Source organism: Bactrocera dorsalis, chromosome 1, assembly GCF_023373825.1.
Source record: "Bactrocera dorsalis isolate Fly_Bdor chromosome 1, ASM2337382v1, whole genome shotgun sequence".
Classification (NCBI taxonomy): Eukaryota; Metazoa; Arthropoda; class Insecta; order Diptera; family Tephritidae; genus Bactrocera; species Bactrocera dorsalis.
The window spans coordinates 46432653-46452927 of NC_064303.1; the positions used below are offsets into that span (position 1 = coordinate 46432653).

General features: G+C 37.9%; 2 protein-coding genes and 1 long non-coding RNA gene across 5 annotated transcripts in view; 1 reads left to right on the top strand and 2 right to left on the bottom strand.

Annotated features, from left to right (window-relative positions):
• The window catches only part of LOC125780332 (uncharacterized), a 273793-nt gene that overhangs the window by 80150 nt on the left and 173368 nt on the right, over positions 1-20275 (top strand). The window lies entirely within an intron of this gene.
• The window catches only part of LOC105234054 (eukaryotic initiation factor 4A), a 160075-nt gene that overhangs the window by 58933 nt on the left and 80867 nt on the right, over positions 1-20275 (bottom strand). The window lies entirely within an intron of this gene.
• LOC105222991 (uncharacterized) lies at positions 34-4229 on the bottom strand. Of its 2 annotated transcripts, none has more exons than XR_007421237.1 (5): positions 4017-4229; positions 3718-3811; positions 2418-3650; positions 1948-2338; positions 34-1341 (listed from the first exon to the last, which is right to left on the bottom strand). It is a non-coding gene; the product is annotated as an uncharacterized LOC105222991 (long non-coding RNA). The 2 variants fall into 2 exon arrangements; XR_007421238.1 differs by having other exon boundaries at positions 3870-4229.

Below are 20275 nucleotides of genomic sequence, written 5' to 3' on the forward strand. Positions count from 1 at the left end.
TCAGAATTCGTTTCAGAGGTATGGTTCCTTCGGTGTTAATACCTCAATATAGCTTCTAACAATCCTTACCGCTGGTGGGGGGAATTGAAAGTCTTACATTGAGGGAGAATATATTCATTCTGATTTTATTATTAAATTTGTAAACCTGTATTTTATAAGTCTAACTTATCTAATTAAATATATGTACTCGTATATTTACAGCACACCACATGGGGTTGTTTTCAACTTTACAATACAATACATGTGTGTGTGTGTGTGTGCTATCATACAAGTATAATTTTTATTGCTTAGTTTGGGTTGTTTTCAAGTGCACATGTGCATTTGTAATCAATTGCCCAAACCTAAGTAAATATGTTTAGTATGTATTTCTTGAGTGCATGCGTATCACTTATTAATGCATACGTGCCTCATATACATATGTTTCTATGATGCATATCAATGCATATATTTTTATGTGTTTTTTTGTACGTATGTTCAATATATTTGAACATAGATATCTATTAGTAGTGGACTGTATGATTCCAATAGCTAGATTATTTCTTATCTTATTTAACATTGAAATATATAAAAGGTTTAAATATAATATTGTTGTCCGTGCTTTGGCAGCAACGAACATGTTCAATTTTGAACATTCTCCCGGGCGGCAAAAGTGACTGCTGGGAAAGTGATTGCAGTTTGTAGTCGTCGCCTGGTTTTCAATCGATAGTGAATGAAGATTGCTACTAGCACGCCGACTATAAAGAATAGCAATGTTATGTGTCCGGTTGTTTTAACTCAAGCTGCCATGGTATTAGTAACTCCCAAATGGTTGTTACTACATCCGCTTTTCCAACTGGATCTATTTTTGTTTTATCCATTCGTGTTTTGGCGACACTTGTTGAGTTGCTGATTTCGTTTTTAGTGAGCTCTACTGATATTATCCGTCCATGGAGTTCGGTATGATGCAAATTCTCAATGCAACGACTGGCATTCGACGATGATGGCATTGTTACGTAGTCATAACAACGTGTAGCCGGAGTTCGGGTGTTGGTGACCACTTTGGCTCCGACAACTTTTCCATATTTAGAAAATATAGTTTTCAGATCCCTGGCTCTCGTTAATGAAGATAACCCGGATATCCAAAGATTACGTGAAGGTGTTGTCTGCTTTCCTGTGGACGACGATTTTGTAGAGATATTCACTGAAGACTTTTCTTTGTCATCCTTCTGCAAAGACTTGTTTGAAGATGATTTTTGTTCACTAATGTCTTTATCCTTTTTGTCGCCGGACTTTTTATCTTTTCTCTTTGATTTATCGTCATCAGACTTGCTGGCGATATTGAGAGATTGCATAACACTATTTCTGAAAAAGTTCGTTTTAATGATTAAACACTTAGTATAAAAGAAAAAATTAGTAAAGCAATAGAATATTATAACAACTCTTATCATTCAGTTATAAAAGAAAAACCAATAAATATTGAACAAGGAAATTGTAATAAAAGAAAAATTTATGAAAACATTTTAATAAGAAAAAATAAATGCATAAATAAAAGAAATGAAAAGAGAAAATTTTACAAAGAACAAAGGTGTAATGGATACATAAAAAATTATAAATCTTTAAGACATAAAGAACAACCGAAATATAAATATTCTAATGTGGAAAATATTCATAGCTCTAATATTAAGAGAAAACTGAAATTCGAAAACTCTATTACAATTTAAGATATACTATATCTTGAATTCTAGCGATGGAGAAGTTACATATTGTACTATTCACCCTATTATTTATGGGCATTACTTTTGTACTTATTCGGCACATCATATTCTCACATTATTGTTCTTATTTCGTTCATGAAAGCAGGTGGACATAAATTTTGAACGGTGCCAACCAATTTTTGTAAACTTTATATATAAATATATTAATAAAAATATAAAATTCGTGTTTGATTTACTAAATATTATAACTCACGTCTAAAACACTTAACACGTCTCTTCGGTCTATCACTCTATCACGACATGATCGATCTGGTTGAACGTTTTACGATCCGGAGACAGCCAGGTAGCTTGGTGAATTGTTCTATGTTGGAATCTAGTACTACAGATAACCATATATCGGGCCCCGGCGAAGTGGATGAGCCTCAACTCACTTGGGAATGTTTCATCGTGGAGGCTGAATTTACTGACTGTTGTGCCAAATATACCGAAAGATACCGTCTCTTTTCTTCCAGTTGCGAAACATCAAAACCTACCAGATCTAATCAACTGTCAAAATTGGGTAGGTGAACGGGTCTCTCATTTCCAATGACAGGAGAGTTGGGCATCTCTTTACCTCTGGTGGAAATGTCAAGACACCTTCAATGCTAGCCGCATTTGTTATATGGAAATAAATGACAGTAAATTATTTTACAACTGCATTATACTTTAAAGCGAAACTCTTACCATAGCATTCGTGCTTTCCCTTTTTTATAATTTTTTTTCCACGACGCGCAGGTGCTTTTCCAATGACATGATCAGCTCAGTATATACAGTAATAAACCTTTGCTTTGTTTACATCCATAAACTCAACTATAGAAAATCTTAGGGTGTTGTGTTAGCATTTAAGCTACATATAAATTGTAAATTTTAATGAGCAACACTTTAGAAGATATTAAATAATGCAAGTGTTTACGTTATTTAAGTGATTGTATTGAATTACTTTGCATATCTGATCAATTTTATTGGGATATTACTAGTTGTTTAATGTTAAATCAGTTGTTTTTTTTTGTGCAATTTTTAAACACGCTTCAAATATTTCTAAATTTTTGCTTGCAATAGGAAAAGATAATAAGAATATCTGAATATCAGTAAGTCATATTTTAATGGGCGAAATATTGCACACTATGGCGTTTAAATCAAATATTAGTAAATATATATCATTAATAAATAATTTCCTTAATATTAAGAAACGATAATTATAATTTTTGTTATTTGCTTTACAGAAAATCCCAGATGACCGCTATTCACCCCTCAGAAATCTACTACGAAAAGGTTTTCTACTGTATATACTGCGATTGTCAGTTTCGAATCGAGTTCTCCACATCACCGGTAATGAGACTAAGAGCGCAAACAGCGAATTCCGTAAACCCGTGACCCGAATCAGCTGATACGACATATCTTATGAGAGCGCAATGTAAATGATCAGCCTTCCGCTTTACCATAGGATACCGTAGATTTCCACGGTATTTGGGTGCTTGCCGTAGAAACGTGTCAGCTGCTTGTTCTCTCACAACGCAGGGTTGCCATTCTCGATATACTGTAGTAATTATAAAAATTGTCTCCAATATGTTTGAAATTTTCTTAAACTAACTCAAAATCAGAGTCGAATGCTATTATTTATAAATATTTAAACTTTTTTTAATAGTTTGTTTTCAGTTTTGATATTTTGTATTACGAAAAATTGTAATTTGAATCATAGATGTGTATAAAACTATATATGAGTATTGAGCAATGGCAACATTGTTCGAATGAAAACAAACAAAGATGGTTGATTTCTACGGGCTCAATTTTTGACACATTTTGTTCGCTAAGGAAGGAAAAGGAAGGAAGGGAGTAGCATTTTTCGCTGATCCTGCTATAATTGAGTGGTGCATCTTTGCCGCTTTGACGCGAAATGCGCTTCCACCTCGGCCTTTTCTGACATTTAGAAAATGAAAAATTTTAATTTAGTTACTGTTTTTTTAACTAAAATTGCACTCCTTACTTTGCCTTTTAATGGCTTTTGTATGGCAGTGAGAAGGTCATCAATACCACATTTACCGTACGGGTCTTAATAGCATCCAGCTTCTGAATTATATCTGAAATGCATAAATATATTTTTATACAGAAAATATTAATATATTTATATAATAATACATTATTTACAAATATATGTCCCAAGATGTACATTTTGTTTATACTAAATACGATAAATCACATACACTATATGTTTTGGTATTGAAATGTCATTAACATCCTGCATACAAACAGAAATGAGCATATGTATATTGTTATTATGTTTACTTTTATACGTAATGTTCCATTATTGTTGTTTGTAGTTTAAACAATTTTCGATATCCACCAAACAAACCAGTGATTTGCAGTGAATGATGACTTTGAGCTACTTGCAAAAAATTGACTATGAAGCAGGCAAATTATTCACGGAATGAGTATAAGTGTGAATACTGCTCACTTACAATTATGAGAGAGAGACAGTTTTGACTTGTGTGCTGCTTAGCTTAATAGCAGAAACAGTGGAGAACGTAGAATCGTGGCCCGTGTGAGCTAACACGACCTATCTAGCATAGATAAATTGATACGAGACTCTTTGGTTCGAGAGAGAGCTGTCAAAACTCACTTTTTTATAACATTTGCCAATGATGCCACTGCTGAAAAATATTAGATTGGGTATATAATAAATTATACAAAACACTAAATTAAACACTTTGAAAATGCATACATATATAAATGCTAAAATGCAAAATCATTAATTAATTTACATAAACATTTATTTTGCCAAAATATGTTCGCACAGTTTCATTTCACATCAATTTCGTCAAGTAATTATAGCGCTGCTCTTCTGGCAACCCGCCTTTTTGACTAACTGCTGATTGGCGTTACCCTGATTGTGTTTTGTTGCCAGCTCAAAAAACAGGCATTGCAAGCTGACAAGCGAGAGAGCAAGAAAAGAGATTCTGATCAAGTTATCTATGCTATCTAGTGGGCGCAATGTAACTGAACAGTGAGAAACGCTACTCCCTTCTCTCTTTGGACATTTGGATATTTGCCGCAGAAACGTGACAGATGATTGCTCTCTCACAACGCAGGGTTGCCAATATCGATATACCGTAGTAATTATAAACTTTTATAATTCAACCTGTTCAGTATGTTTCAATATGTTTGAAATTTTCTTAAAATAACTCAAAATCAGGGTCGAATGCTATTATTTATAAATACATAAACTATTTTTTATAGTTTGTTTTCAGTTTTGATATTTTATATTGTAAAAAATTGTAATTAAAAATATAGATGTGTACAAAACTATATATGCGTATTGAGCCATGGCAACATTGTTCAAATGAAAACAAACAAAGATGGCTGATTTCTGCGTTTTTCCTACGTACGTAAAAGGAAGGAAGGCAGTAGCGTTTTTGACTGGTTCTGCTTTTTCGGCAATTCAGAAATTTCTAGCAACTTTGCACAGCTGATGATATGACGGCTGATGCTGTATGTATTGTTACAAAAGTAGTATTAAGTTGTATTTGTATTGCTATATGCATCCCTTATTATGAACAATAGTTGTAGGTATATGGAATAGCATTTGTCTTGTTGTAGACATCTGGCGCCGCGGCTGTCTGCTTGTCGAAACAATAGACATCTGGCGCCGCAGCCGTCTGCTTGAACAATTGCAGAGTCTGGCGCCGCGGCTGTCTGCTTGTCTGCATTTGGCGCCGTATAGCATTATGTTCTGGTAATTTCCAGACGAAATATTCTAGAAGGACACGTCGGCATCAGCGAGAAGTGCGTGGCTATATAAGCCGTGGCAGCGCCAACGTAATCAATCAGTGCTAAGAGTAAACTGCTATAGTGTAGACGAGTTGTGAAATAAAGAGTTGTTGAATTAAATTAAACAGTGTTGATTTTATTTGTCAATCCAGAGATACGAACCTAACAAAGTAAACTAACAAGCAGTAAAATCGTAACAATTGGCGTCAGAAGTGGGATTGTCAAATAATCCAAATTCAAGATGGTTAAATTCGGAGCATTGAGAATTCAGCATTTGAAAAAGGAACTGGAGGAGCGTAATTTGCCGATAAGCGGGCAAAAGGCGGATCTGCAGGCACGATTACGTGAAGCAATGGAAGCGGCTGAAATTAATGTGGACAAGTTCGAATTTGATGGGCTAGAAACTTCTACAAAGGTAGAAGAACAGCGAACATCATCGAGTGTGGACATGAACATGCTGTTAGTGGCTATTCAGCAAATGGCAGAGAATGCAGTGCAAACAGAAATCGTTCGAAGAAAATTTAAAATCAGAAGTTCTTCAATTAAGTAATCGTGTGCGAGAACTGCAACTACATGGCCCTGCACCATCAACAAATAATCAAAGATTGAAGGCACCCACATTCGATGGAAGTATTCCATTTCAAATTTTCAAACTTCAGTTTGAAAAGACAGCAATGGCCAATAACTGGAATGCAGCGGACAAAGTGGCGTCCTTGTTTGTATCATTGAAAGGACCTGCGGCAGAAATCCTTCAGACTATTCCAGACTGTGAACGGGACAACTATGAGGCATTGATGAGTGCAATAGAAAGACGATATGGTAGTGAGCACCGGAAACAAATATACCAGATCGAACTGCAAAATAGGGGTCAGAAAATGAACGAGTCATTGCAAGAGTTCGCAACTGAAATAGAACGACTGGCTCATTTGGCAAATGCAGATGCACCTGTGGATTACATTGAGAGGGTAAAAATTCAATGTTTCATAAATGGAATTCGTGATGTGGACACCAAACGCGCCATATATGCATTGCCAAAAAGAACGTTTGCTGAAACGGTTTCGCACGCCCTCACACAGGAAACAGCTTCGCTACTAAGTAAACCAGCACACAAAGTACAAAGAGTTGAAATGGAACAACCCGCGCTGATGGAAGAAATATTGAAGACTCTGAAGACAATTGCTGCACAGCGAGTCAATACAACAGGCAGGTATTTTAACTGTGGAAAAGCGGGTCACTTTGCCTGAAATTGCAATATAAAGGTAAACCCATCAAAACGGAATCAACCAACAGAAAACCGAAAGAGGATTCACCACAAAAATGCGGATGCATTATCGCGTCGCCCTTGTCCACTGGAATGTAAACATTGCTCCAAATCAGAGGGAAAAGAAGGTATAATCGACGTGCGATTTCTGAATATAGAACCTGAAGATGATTGGACTCCTCACCGCATCAGAATCAATCAGCTGGAGGACCCTGATCTTGCAAAGCTGATAATAGCCAAAGAAAATGGGGTACGACCACCAAAGGAACAAATAAGTAGCGAGAGTCCAACTGCAAAAGCAGTTGGCCCAATGGAACAGCATAAACCTCGTTAATGGATACCTTCATCGTACCTGGGAAAGTGAAGATGGCAAACAGTCTCGTCTGTTGATCATAGTACCGAAGTCCATGATCCCGAAAGTGTTGAAAGAATATCACAATGGACCTAGTGGAGGGCACCTTGGAATTACAAAAACTATAGAGAAGATTAAACAACGGTTCTACTGGATCGGTTGTCGCGATTCCATAGCAGAATGGATAAGTAATTGCGTAGAGTGCATGGCAGCTAAAGGTCCTCAGGCCAAAAGTCGCGGTGGGCTACAACAGTACAACGTGGGATCACCATTTGAACGAGTCGCAATGGATGTTGCAGGTCCGTTCCCGACCAGTACGGCCGGAAACAAATATCTACTGGTTGTCATGGACTATTTCAGTAAATGGCTAGAAGTATACGCCTTACCAAACCAAGAAGCGAAGACAGTAGCCGAAGCGTTTGTAGAAAATTGGATAACAAGGTTCGGAGTGCCCGTCGAATTACACTCAGATCAAGGCAGGAATTTCGAATCTTCCATTTTCCAAGAAGTCTGTACATTATTGGGCATCCACAAGACACGGACAACAGCGTTACATCCACAATCAGATGGAATGGTAGAGAGATTCAACCGAACGCTCGAAGAACATCTGCGGAAAATCGTTGATAAAGATCAACGGAATTGGGACAAGTGTATCCAGATGTTCCTGCTGGCGTATCGTTCAGCGAAGCACGAGACAACTGGTTACACGCCAGCAAAGATTATTTTCGGATCTGATCTGCGACTCCCTGCTGATCTTAAGTTTGGAACGAATCCTATAGCTGTAAGAAATGATGGAGATTATTGTTCTGCCTTAAAGGAAGAAATGAATGAATTGCATCTAATGATAAGACAGCATACGCATCTGATGAGCAATAAGATGCAGGACCGGTTCGATCAAGCGGCAAATTCAAAAGGTTTTGAAGAAGGTGATCTGGTCCTGTTGTACAATCCACTTCGAAAGAAAGGTTTGTCCCCGAAATTGCAGACAGCCTGGGAAAGACTCTATATGGTGATGAAACGACTTAATGACGTGGTATACCGCATACAAAGAAATGGAAAAGCACGATGTAAAATGAAAGTAGTACATTTGGAGAGGCTCGCCCCATTTGGTTCAAGAGGATTTGTGCCTAATCGGGACGATTAGGCTTTAGTGGAGGGCAGTGTTACAAAAGTAGTATAAAGTTGTATTTGTATTGCTATATGCATCCCTTATTATGAACAATAGTTGTAGGTATATGGAATAGCATTTATCTTGTTGTAGACATCTGGCGCCGCGGCTGTCTGCTTGTCGAAACAATAGACATCTGGCGCCGCTGCCGTCTGCTTGAACAATTGCAGAGTCTGGCGCCGCGGCTGTCTGCTTGTCTGCATTTGGCGCCGTATAGCATTATGTTCTGGTAATTTCCAGACGAAATATTCTAGAAGGACACGTCGGCATCAGCGAGAAGTGCGTGGCTATATAAGCCGTGGCAGCGCCAACGTAATCAATCAGTGTTAAGAGTAAACTGCTATAGTGTAGACGAGTTGTGAAATAAAGAGTTGTTGAATTAAATTAAACAGTGTTGAATTTATTTGTCAATCCAGAGATACGAACCTAACAAAGTAAACTAACAAGCAGTAAAATCGTAACAGTATGATGATTATGCGATACTCATTTTAAAATACCATCCCCAAAGGAAGATGCCATTAGTTATTACAATCGAAAAGGCACCCTTAACCGGGAACAGAGCACTTTTATTTATTATCTCGGCTCAACAAGAGTCCACATAGAGCAGGCTTGCGGTGTTTAGAAAGAAAAATCAAAACTTTAAATTACATTAATGTTAGGCCAATAAAAAAAAGTGTCATCCATAATATTATCATTGCGTGCTTTTAACTATTGGAACAATTAATGTTGATAATGGAATCCAAACAAAAATTCTCAACAATACATTGATGATAGCGAAGATCCTGTTGCCATTCAAATGATAAATAATTTGGCAATTTTGTCTGCATCTTAGATTTAATATATCTATTTTCCCATTTATATATAATACATATAATTTATTAAACATTAATAAAACACAACAATTCACATTAAAATATATTTTAGCATTAATTTACTAATTAAAATTAAATGTAAAATCTAGTTACAGTTTTGAAGTCGGTCAGAGTTTTAATTCATTCCACATTTAAATATACATATATTAGTTTCAATGTCACAAGTGCAGAGATCATTATTTTAATATTATCGACAATTGCATAATATTTAGTGGTGGATTTATAGAATGGCGTACGTCATATACTGCATCAAATTCGGTAAAAAAAATGCTCATATAGTAGCGTTACGGCCTCGGTTTGGTTATTCCGCTGTTTGATGCGTTTATAGGTGGTCAATAAATTCAGAAACTTTCGGAAAATCTGTTCCCTTGTTTGATTAAAGTCCGGCTGAATTTTCTGCATCTCGCGAAGAACTTGGTCCCTCAGAAATGTCTTAATTCTTCGCCCTGCTGAAAATTCTCCTTCCGTGTCCAGCCGGTTGTTTATTGCTGCTTGACATGGGGTAGATTTCAAGTGTAGTTCAATTTCATACTTGTGTGTGTGTGTGTGTTTAATGTTATCTCTTCTGTAAATTTATGACTTGTGTCCCTATGCATTTTTATTTTTATTGGATGCGCATTGCATGTAAATGCATGCCTATGTTTATGTACATACATACATATTCTTTGCTGATAAGTATACATCTTCAATGATATTTGAACATATTGCCGAGGGAAAGAAATGATTACTTAAATTAGTGGACTGTATTTTTGTATGTTATTAATACATGTTCTGCCGGTTGGGAATATTGTGTTTGTTGATATGGGTTTGGAATGAGATTATTGATCAAAAAAATCACATCAAATTATAAGCAATTATAATAAGTTACAAGATTTTTGTTGTTATTCATATAATTCGAACTTTTTCTACATTTGTACAAGCAGTATCGCTGAAGCTCAGTGATTAATTGAGGATTACACGAGATCTCACATTCCATGTTATATTTTCCTTGGTGGTTGAAAGAATTCTTCTAGTATTTCATCAACTGACAGATCAATATCCCTATGAATATTCATTGATGCTAGCCCATTAAGCCTATCTTGACCTGTCGTATTTCGTAACTAGGTTTTAATTCTCTTTAAACTTTAAAAACTTCTTTCCGGTGATGCTATTGAAACAGGCAATAACGCCAATATGCGTAAAATCTTGAAAACATTCCCAAAAGAAATTTTGTTCACTGCTTCTAAAGCTTTTCCTTGGTGGTTGAAAGAATTCTTCTAGTATTTCATCAACTGACAGATCAATATCCCTATGAATATTCATTGATGCTAGCCCATTAAGCCTATCTTGACCTGTTGTATTTCGTAACTAGGTTTTAATTCTCTTTAAACTTTAAAAACTTCTTTCCGGTGATGCTATTGAAACAGGCAATAACGCCAATATGCGTAAAATCTTGAAAACATTCCCAAAAGACGTTTTGTTCACTGCTTCTAAAGCTTCGAGAGCATTCCGAAAATGCTTGCCTGAAGTTCGCTGTTTCCACATTTTCACCTCCGCAAGAAAGTTTTGTTCTGAACAGTTGATCACCCTTTCATAAAAAGAAAATATTTCTGGAGCTTTTTTAGCGTCAAATTCGTACTTTGGGAAAAATACGCAAAAATTTTCTAACACTGATCTGTGGTCAAGAAAGCGGCCCCTGCACACCATTTTACGTAGTACATGGTCAACTTTAAAAGCTCCTCATTATCACGTGCATAATTATTTGTCAAGTTGCATAATTAACTCATTCTTTTCAACAGTATAATATGATTTTTCGCAATTCAACTATCCTTATATTTACCCATTTTTGTGCACAAACGTGTCCTATAATAACTGAATTTTCGCGAGGGAACTGCTATACTAAAAATACGTTCAGTAACAAAACTTTTCGTAAAACCATCGGAGTTCATGTGTAGACTCTTTCCTCTTCTGGCAAAAAATCGTCTTAACGCTGCTAGAAAAGCTTCAGTTGATAAAAGTGCTTACAGCTTCTAGATGTATTGCTTTTGTTGTAGGACATACAAAAACTGCTACGTATCCTTTGAATGATTTTTGCTCACGGCCTTTAGAACATCTAATCTGAAATGGTCCAGGCTAGTCAACTCCAGCGTAAGAAAAGGACTTGATGGTGACACTTTGAATTCTGGTAAATTGCTCATCATTTGTTTTGCTGTGACCTGGTTGTATCTTATGCATTTCCAATATTTTCGTATACAACTTTTGATTGCAGTTTTCAACCCTATAATCCAGTATTGTCTCCTTATTATTGCTTCTGTTAATCTGTTTCCACCATGTAGGTGAGCATCTTTAATTATCAACAAACTCAAATAGGATTTGGAAAGAATTATTGGATGTTTTTTGCAATACGGTAATTCTGCGTTTGTTAGTCGTCCTCCAACTCTCATAATGCCATTTTTACCTAAAAATGGATTGAGGTTGACCATTTGACTTGTATTGCTTATGTGTTTCTCACTCATTAACTTATTTATTTCATCTTTAAATAACTGTTTCTGGGTTTGATAATTTTTTTGTTTTTTCCCAAACCGTAGTATATATGCCATAACCCTTTGTAGTTTTAAACTATCCATAAATTCGTTCTGATGCTTTGATGTTAACAATATTCTTGCTGAGTCGTTTGTTTTGACTTCTCGCCATTAACTTTCAGATAATTTCAGCCATTTTGGTCCATAACACCATATGTCTAGATTTGATATTTTCTCCACAGAAATACCACTTGATGCAACGTCTGCTGGGTTGTCTTTAGAGCTTACATGTTTCCACTCAATTTTGATGTCTTCAATTCGATTTCGTATAAATTGGTCTTTATTTTTTGAATTTTCAATCCAGCTTTGAGTTATAGTTGAATCACTCCATGCATAGATTGCTTCACATATGCTAATTGTTTTTATCACTTTACTAACCAATTCAGCTAACAAGTGTGCTGCGCAGAGTTCTAATTTCAAGCCAGCCCAGTGCGTCAAATATTAAAGCAAGCTGTGAAAGAACGCTCCTTTTAGTGGTCTTTTTGGCATTTGTCAAATTAATTCTGAATTGGAATTCATCTTGTTTTGGATCCTGATATAGTCCAAGAGTTTTCACAACTTCATTTTCTTTAATTTGAATTATTTCGTCGTCTTCTTTCGCTTTTATATTTCGTGTTATGCTACTGCAATTTGAAAGCCATTTTCGAAGATGAAATTCAAAGATTTGAAGATGGTTGCTGATGCCTTCTTCAATAGCTTGACATTGTTTAACTGAATCTGCACCAGTCATCCATATAGAAGTCTTCTGTGATTAGTGTTTGGAGCTGTTTATTTGGACATTTATTTGCAATTTCAAATAATGTACGTACTGCTAAATATGAAGCTGATGTTTTCGCGCCATAAAATTCTATGATATTCGCGATCCTTTTCAGCAATTTTGATTTATCTAAACATTTTTTCCACATCAGCAATGATAACTACTTTCCAAAGTCTCCATTTGAGAGGAATGTCAAATATGTCTCTCTGTAGTTTAGGACCGGAAAACATGATGTCACTGAGGCTTTTTCCATTCGCAGATTTTACAGATACATCAAATACAACGCGTAATTTCGTTAATAAGCTGTTTTTTAGTGTTACTGCACGGTATGGTAGATAATATTTACCTTTTAAGTGATCATTTGCTTTGACCATATGACCAAGGTCCTTATATTCGTTGTTGAACTAATGGTAGTCCTCTTTTAGTTTATTGCTTTTTTGAAATTTATTTTCCATAGAAACGAGGCGCGCCATAGCTTGTTTGCGGGAATCACCCAAATCTTTATCTTCTTTGAAAGGAATTTCTACAATAAATCGCCCATAATCATCTTGTTTGATGATTTCTTCAAACTGCTTTAAACATATATCGCCTTCTTCGATATTGTTTTTATCTGGTATTTCCTCCAGTTCCCAAAATCGCTCTAGGTTGGTAGTGGTGGATGTTATCTTACTGAATTTCTTTTGTTTGATGATTCCGGATAAAATCGAACATTGTTGCTTGTTCAAGGACTCCCTCACTTTTTTTGACACCGTCTTCAATGATTTGGCTAAAAATGTCTCCACCAATTACCATGTCTATTCTATCTGCCTTATTAAGTAATGGGTCAGCAAGTGTATAATTTTTCCATTGTTTTATATTATATTCAAATGATTGATCTGGTTGAGCAGTAGTCAGTGATGGAAAAACTACTGCATCTACTTCGTCTATCACCAGTTCCATGTTGAGGTCCTTTGCTTTTGTTTGTAGTTGCAGAATCATTTGAATCATCTTCCGCTTGGTTCTGCATTTTAGCAGTTTCGCGAGCTATATCTGTTGGCTGCTTTCCATAAATTTTGAAATATTTTCCTTTTTTTGTAAGATTAGGTTTTGGCTCAAATAAAAAACCCTTGCGCTTTTTCGGCAATTGTGTTAGTTTGTACAAAACTTGAACTTCCTCTTCCTTCTTATATGCTTCAGCATCTTCTACCAAAATGTGATCTATTATTTCAGCTTCGTCCTTATCTTCAAACGCTGTCGGAAGAGATAGATGACAAAATACCAATTCAGTTGGGTTTTCCTCAGTTTTTGAAGGTTTCTGAAGTTCTTCAAGTGATTATTCTTCTTCTTCAACTTCATTTTTTTGTTTTTGGTCTTCCTCTATTACTTCCGCTGTTTCTTCCTCAGCAGAAGACAGAATATGCAAGATAGATAAAAGATTGGAACTTTTGTACATTTTAAATCAGAGTCAAAACGATACAAAATTTCTAGTTCTTTTTCTATAATAAAATCTTCGAACAGCACATCACGCTGAAGAGAACTATAAGTCATTTCGGGCTCTCCTTCTTGTAATCTCGCTTTACAAAGCTTAAGAACCTCGAAATAATCCGCTGTTATGTCAAAGTACAAATTTTCAACTTCAAGAAAAATTTTTAAAAAGGTTCTTTGTGTGAAAATTGTGCATTTGAAGAAGCACAAATTTCAAAACTTTGATATCATCACTTTTTATTGTAGTGGTTTTGTGGAGATCATCCATTACTTTTCTGAGGAGTTGAATTTTCCTTTTGAATATGGAGAATCTTTGACTAAAATCAAATGATTCTGATTTGTATTTATTTGGCATGTCAGACTTTGTTGGAAAAGTGTTGGACGTGTGCAACACCGTTTCGGATAAATCCGCTTGGGCATACAGAATTTTGTTCTTGTTTATACCCATGATTTTTTCCGCAACACTTTTCGTATTTGTGTAACTGCTGGTATTCTCCAAAGAAATCGTTGGAGGTACTATATATTGATTTGGTCGCCTAGTTGGCCTTGCTGTGCTTCGACTCACAGCCGCTAAATATTTCGTGGATAGCAGTTAGATCACTGCGTTTAGTCTCTGCTAAAACGGCTCATGTGATTGGTTTAATATGCGGGAACATACATACATCCGCCTTACAATTATTTTTATTTTCTGTTGCTACGAGTAATATGCGGGAATATACTATACACCCGTCTTACAATTATTTTTGTTTTAATTTGCCTGTAGTTTGAACAGGGCTTTTTTTTATATATTGCTGTTTTGTAAATAGAGGACTTTTTAATTTGGCCGAGCTCTTTAGCCGGCTCGAAGGACCAAAAATGTTTTAAACTTAATGAAGATTTTATCAAACCTTACCACTGGGGGAAATGAAGGACTGATCTGAGAATTATTTCATTCTGGTTTTTATTTGGTATTTTCCTTGCTTATATACAAATTTTAAAACTTTCTTAAATAACTGAATATATGTGTATGTGTGTGTGTTTGTGTTTGTATGTATTGGAGCATATTGTTTATTGCTGTTTGACATGGGGTGTGTGTTTAATGTTATCTCTTCTGTAAATTTATGACTTGTGTCCTTATGCATTTTTATTGTTATTGGATGCGCATTGCATGTAAATGCATGACTGTGTATATGTACATACATACATATGTATGCTATTTATGTTTAATTCTATTTCGGCTTTGCTGATAAGTATGCATGTTCAATGATATTCGAACAGTATTTGTTGCTATTTCCTCGTTTTCCAATCTATTGAAATAAAAAACGCAATTTATATTAAATACAAATCACAGAAATTTATAAAAATTACTACTTACAACGACATACTATCCGGAATATTTTTGATTATAATTATATTTTATTAACCAAATCCAGTTGTAGTTTACACATATTTTATTTATATTAAACGTTATAATAAATAAAAACCAAATTAACTTTAAATAACTGAACCGATCCAATTGAGTTTTACGCCAAAATTAACCAATGTTTTTTGATGCAAGGTTTGCGAAATATTCGTAAGCGTTTGGTTATATGTTCACAATACTTATGAATTTTTGCTTAGGATTCTCTGAAAATGATGAATCCAAAACAGTTGTGAGTATGCGCTTGTGCGCAGTCCTCTTGAGCCATTTAATCCGTAACGTAATCAAAGGCTAGACAAACCATTACGAAAGTATTAAGAGTTACTATTATACTACACAGCAAGGATTTTGTAACTAGTTTCAATAATGATTACATATGATGAAATAAAAAACGGGGTTAGCTGACTTAACCATTGCATGAAATGATTGTAAAAGAAAATCAGAACATGTTCATTTTAAACCGACTTACGAGCGTAAATTAAAAAAAAATATTACTTATTTTTTAACAAAGAATGTTATTTAAATTTAACTAAGCGGCAACACACTGAAAAGGGCGAGTTATAACGTGAATAATAACAAAAACAACATTGCGCCAAACGGGCCTTTTGGTTAACTATTGCAAGACGCCTCATTGATTATGTGGGATGAATGCACCATGAGCTATAAAGCAAATATAGAGGCCTTGAACAGAATTTTAAAATACCGTACAAACTCCTTTGCTCTAATGGGCGGTATAACCTTTGTATTTGCTGGATACTTCCGACAGACTCTTCCTGTCATTAAGAAAGGTATGCGAGCAGATATCATCAATGTAAGCTTAATATCGTCGCCCTTAAGGAATTTGATTGAAAATATAAAATTACGGAGGAATATGATAGCTCATCTTCATGGAATCACTGATGGTGATTTTCCACAGCAACTGCTTAAACTTGGGGAAGGAATTTTCCCACTCCAAATTCAAGGAGCAATTGTAGTATTCTTCAGGATGAGTCTCTGGACCAAATAGTCTATAGTTTAGAAATTCTAATAGATGCAGTATACCCTGACATCGAGAATTTGCACGAAAAGGAATTTCACAGGTTGCGTTCTAGGGCAATAGTGTCACCCAGGAATGATAGTGTTAAGGGAATAATCCATTTAATTATTCAAAAAGTTCCCGGAGAAATACAAATCGACAGACACCGTGACTAATATCGAAGACGTTGTCCATTATCCCCAGGAGCTTTTAATTTCATTGAACCCTTCCGGACTGCCACCACATGAATTGGTTTTAAAAATTGGAATTCCATGCAAGCTTTTAAGGAATTTAAGTCCTCCAAGCATGTGCAACGTACGAGGCTGCTTATTAAGGAATTGAAGGACAACTTAATTGTAACAACCATTATCACCGGCACAACAGCTGGTCAACTACTTCATATACCGGGGATTCCGATGATCCCAAGTAATCTGCCGATCCCATTTAAACGGCTTGAATTCTGAAAACATCTTTCGCTCTAACTTTCGAATCACTATGGATTGATCTACGAAAATAATGTTTTACTCATGGCAAACTGTATGTTGCTCTATCCCAGGTCGGAGGTCCTGAAAATCAATTTATATTGCTGCCACAAAATAAACTAACAACAAATATCGTATACAGCGAAGCTCTGACTAAATAAATTATATTTCAAGAGCAGAGAAAATAAAATATATAATAAAAGCCTTTTTACCAAAATTAAAAAAATAATTATAATACAAAAAAATATACTTTCATGTTCAAATTTCCTTCATTTACCTAATTCTTAATGACCCCACGTAAAACTGAGAAAGTATGTGTGGGAGATTGTGTACGAAATTATAACTTTTGAAATGATTGTTTAATACCCGTGTGAAGTCACGTATAGGTTAGATTAGATAGGTTAGATGGCTGATCAAGGAACGCACGTGGACTATTCGCAGTTCTTTGTGATGCCATAGAAAATAACCGAAAACACCGTGTTCGGACTTACAGATCGGCAAAACGCTTGGTAGCCAATACAAATTTGCAAAGGCGCTCAATATCTACAATCAATATCTACACCCACCGGTTCGGTAGGATGTCTGAAGGTATGTGCCCCCAAGTGTCTAAGTCTTAACCTCCCGAATGCGGGACAGTCAAGAAGGAAGTGCTGGCTAGTTTCTACTGCATCTTCTTCCAAGCAGCTTCTGCATGCGGCGTTTGGTAAGATTCCCAGTCTTACAGCATGTATGCCAATAGGGCAGTGGCCCGTCAGGAGCCCCATCATTAATGAGAGGCTAGCCTTACTGAGGGCAAAGAGATCACTAGATCTTCTGCGATCTATTTTGGGCCAAAAGGCCTTTGCGACCGCGCAGGTACCAATGCTGGACCAGCGCTGACCGAGCAGCCGTGAGGCCCAGCTATCCAGTAGTAGAGAACAGGAGGAAGCAGGAGCACCTACCCGTTCCCATTCTACCGATAGCGATTCTAGGGTGCCTTTCCTTGCCAGCTCATCAGCCTTGCAGTTACCTACGATTCCGCTGTGGCCCGGCACCCACACAAGTCTTATAATAAAAGCTCCCGCCGCCAGAAACAGTGACGCCAGACATTCTTCGACCAACCTTGAACGCACTGTGAATGCGTTCAAGGCTAGTATCGCCGCTCTGCTATCTGAGTGAATGGTCACTTCTCTGAAGGTAGACACTCTTTCGAGCAGCATATCTGCTGCTACCTTGAAGGTTGCAGCCTCAGCCTGGAAAACGCTGCAATAGTCGGGAAGTCTGAAGCTGGATTTTATGGAGAGCTCCCGACAGTAGACCCCTCCACCAACCTTCCCCCCAAGCTTCGACCCATTCGTAAAGAAGCTTACTGCCCCTCTCCTCCAGCGACTTCTTCCCTGCCAAACCTGCCTCGTCGGTACATGTGCAAAGAAGGAGCCACCGGAGTTCGATATGAAGGCTCCAAAATACAGATGATCCGGCATGCAGTCAAAGCTTGTGAGGGTATCCGAGTGTTCAGATGCACGCCCCTTTAGGAACCCAGACTCCGTGAGCCTAATAGCCATCTTTGCGGCCATACACCTTCCGGCAATATTCACCGGCGTTATGTTCAGGATTGCATTAAGTGCGATGGTTGGGGTGGACCTTAATGCACCGCCCATGCTGACGAGTGCAGCTCGTTGAACGCTCTCAAGTTTCTTTGCAACTGTGGTCTTCTGCAAAGCCCTCCACCACATGAAGACTCCATAGAACATTATGGGCTTGACTATGGTGTCATAGAGCCAGAGTACCACCTTCGGTGAGAGGCCCCACCTCTTGCCAATAGCTCCTCTACAGCAATATAAGGCAATCGATGCCTTTTTGGCTCTTTCCTCGATATTCGGCTTCCATGAAAGCTTCTTATCCAGGATGAGCCCTAAATACTTCACTGTATCCGCCGGTTGCAAGCGGATACCTTCCAATAGCGGTAACGGCGCCTCCGGGATCTTGTACCTTCTACTAAATAAAACCATTTCTGTTTTATTTGGATTGATGGCAAGTCCACTTCCGACCGCCCATTTTGTTACAACGCCGAGATATCTCTGCGTCAGCTCGTATAGGGTGCTAAAGAACTTTCCTTTGACCATAAGTGCTACATCGTCTGCATAGGTAATCACCCGGCAGCACAGATCCTCTAGTTTCTTCAGAAGGTCGTTAACGACTAGGATCCATAGAAGAGGAGAAAGAACCCCCCTTGAGGGGCTCACACTCCACCGCGCGCTCGCGCTGCCCCATTCTGTTTCGACCACACTGTCGCACAGGAGACTGAAAATGAGGTGCTTGAGGTTCGATTCAACCCCAACACCGTCTAGTGCAGCTACGACTGCCTCTGGCAGGACATTGTTGAAAGCCCCCTCAATATCAAGGAAGGTCCCAACCGCGAAGTTCTTACCCTCAATTGCTTCCTCAAGCCACGACACGATAGTATGCAAGGCAGTGTCCACTGACCTTTCTTTACGATACGTATGTTGCGCTCCTGATAGATAGTCCCTCGGAATGCGCCTCCTTAGATACCAGTCCATCAGTCTCTCCAAAGATTTTAGTAAAAACGAGGAGAGGCTGATGGGCCTTAAATCCTTGGCCGTGACGTGGGAGCGCCTGCCAGCCTTCGGGATTAACGTAACCCTGACTCCCCCCCGGCCCCCGGGATGTAACCTAATCTGATGCAGTTCGCATAGATCGGTGCCAACCAGCCGCATGATACCTTAACAGCCTGCTGCAGCTGCACTGGTATGATGCCGTCCGGTCCCGGGAACGAATTTATCGCCCAAGTCAAGTGACGCTCATCCAGAAGGTCGACAAAGGCCGTGCGATCAGCATTCAACGCTCCGAGAGATACCTCCGTAGAGGACGTGTTACTAGGGAAGTGAGCATCAAGGAGCATCTGTAGTGTCTCTTCACTGCTCAGCGCCCACTTCCCATTTACATCCTTAAGATACCCCAGGGACACAGGGTTTTTCACGAGGAATCGCCTGAATCTAGAGGACTCGTGAAAGCCCTCCACTTTTTCGCAGAAGCTCTTCCACGAGATCCTCTTAGCCCTTCTTAGCTCGGACTTGTATAACGAAAGTCCTGTTTTACACAGGACCGAAACATCGGGTACCCCACTCCTACGGGCCTTGTTGAATAAGCGTCTACAGGACGCCCTAATTTCCGAGAGCTCCAAAGTCCACTATTGAGGTTTACCTCTGCCCTTCGGTGTTTTCGATGGACAGGAGCTCTCCAGTGCAGTGTTGCACGACGAGCTGAAGGCTTCGACCCACCCATCCACCACATCAGCGGTGGCCAGCGCGCCCACCCCTGGGGCGCGTGGGAGAGTTTGCCGAAGCCTCCTTCGGTAGCCTTCCCAGTCCGTGTTCCTCGGATTTCTGAATGATTTCCTAGCGGACCTTCTCCGACTAAACTAAAACCTGTGATCAGAAAAGGAG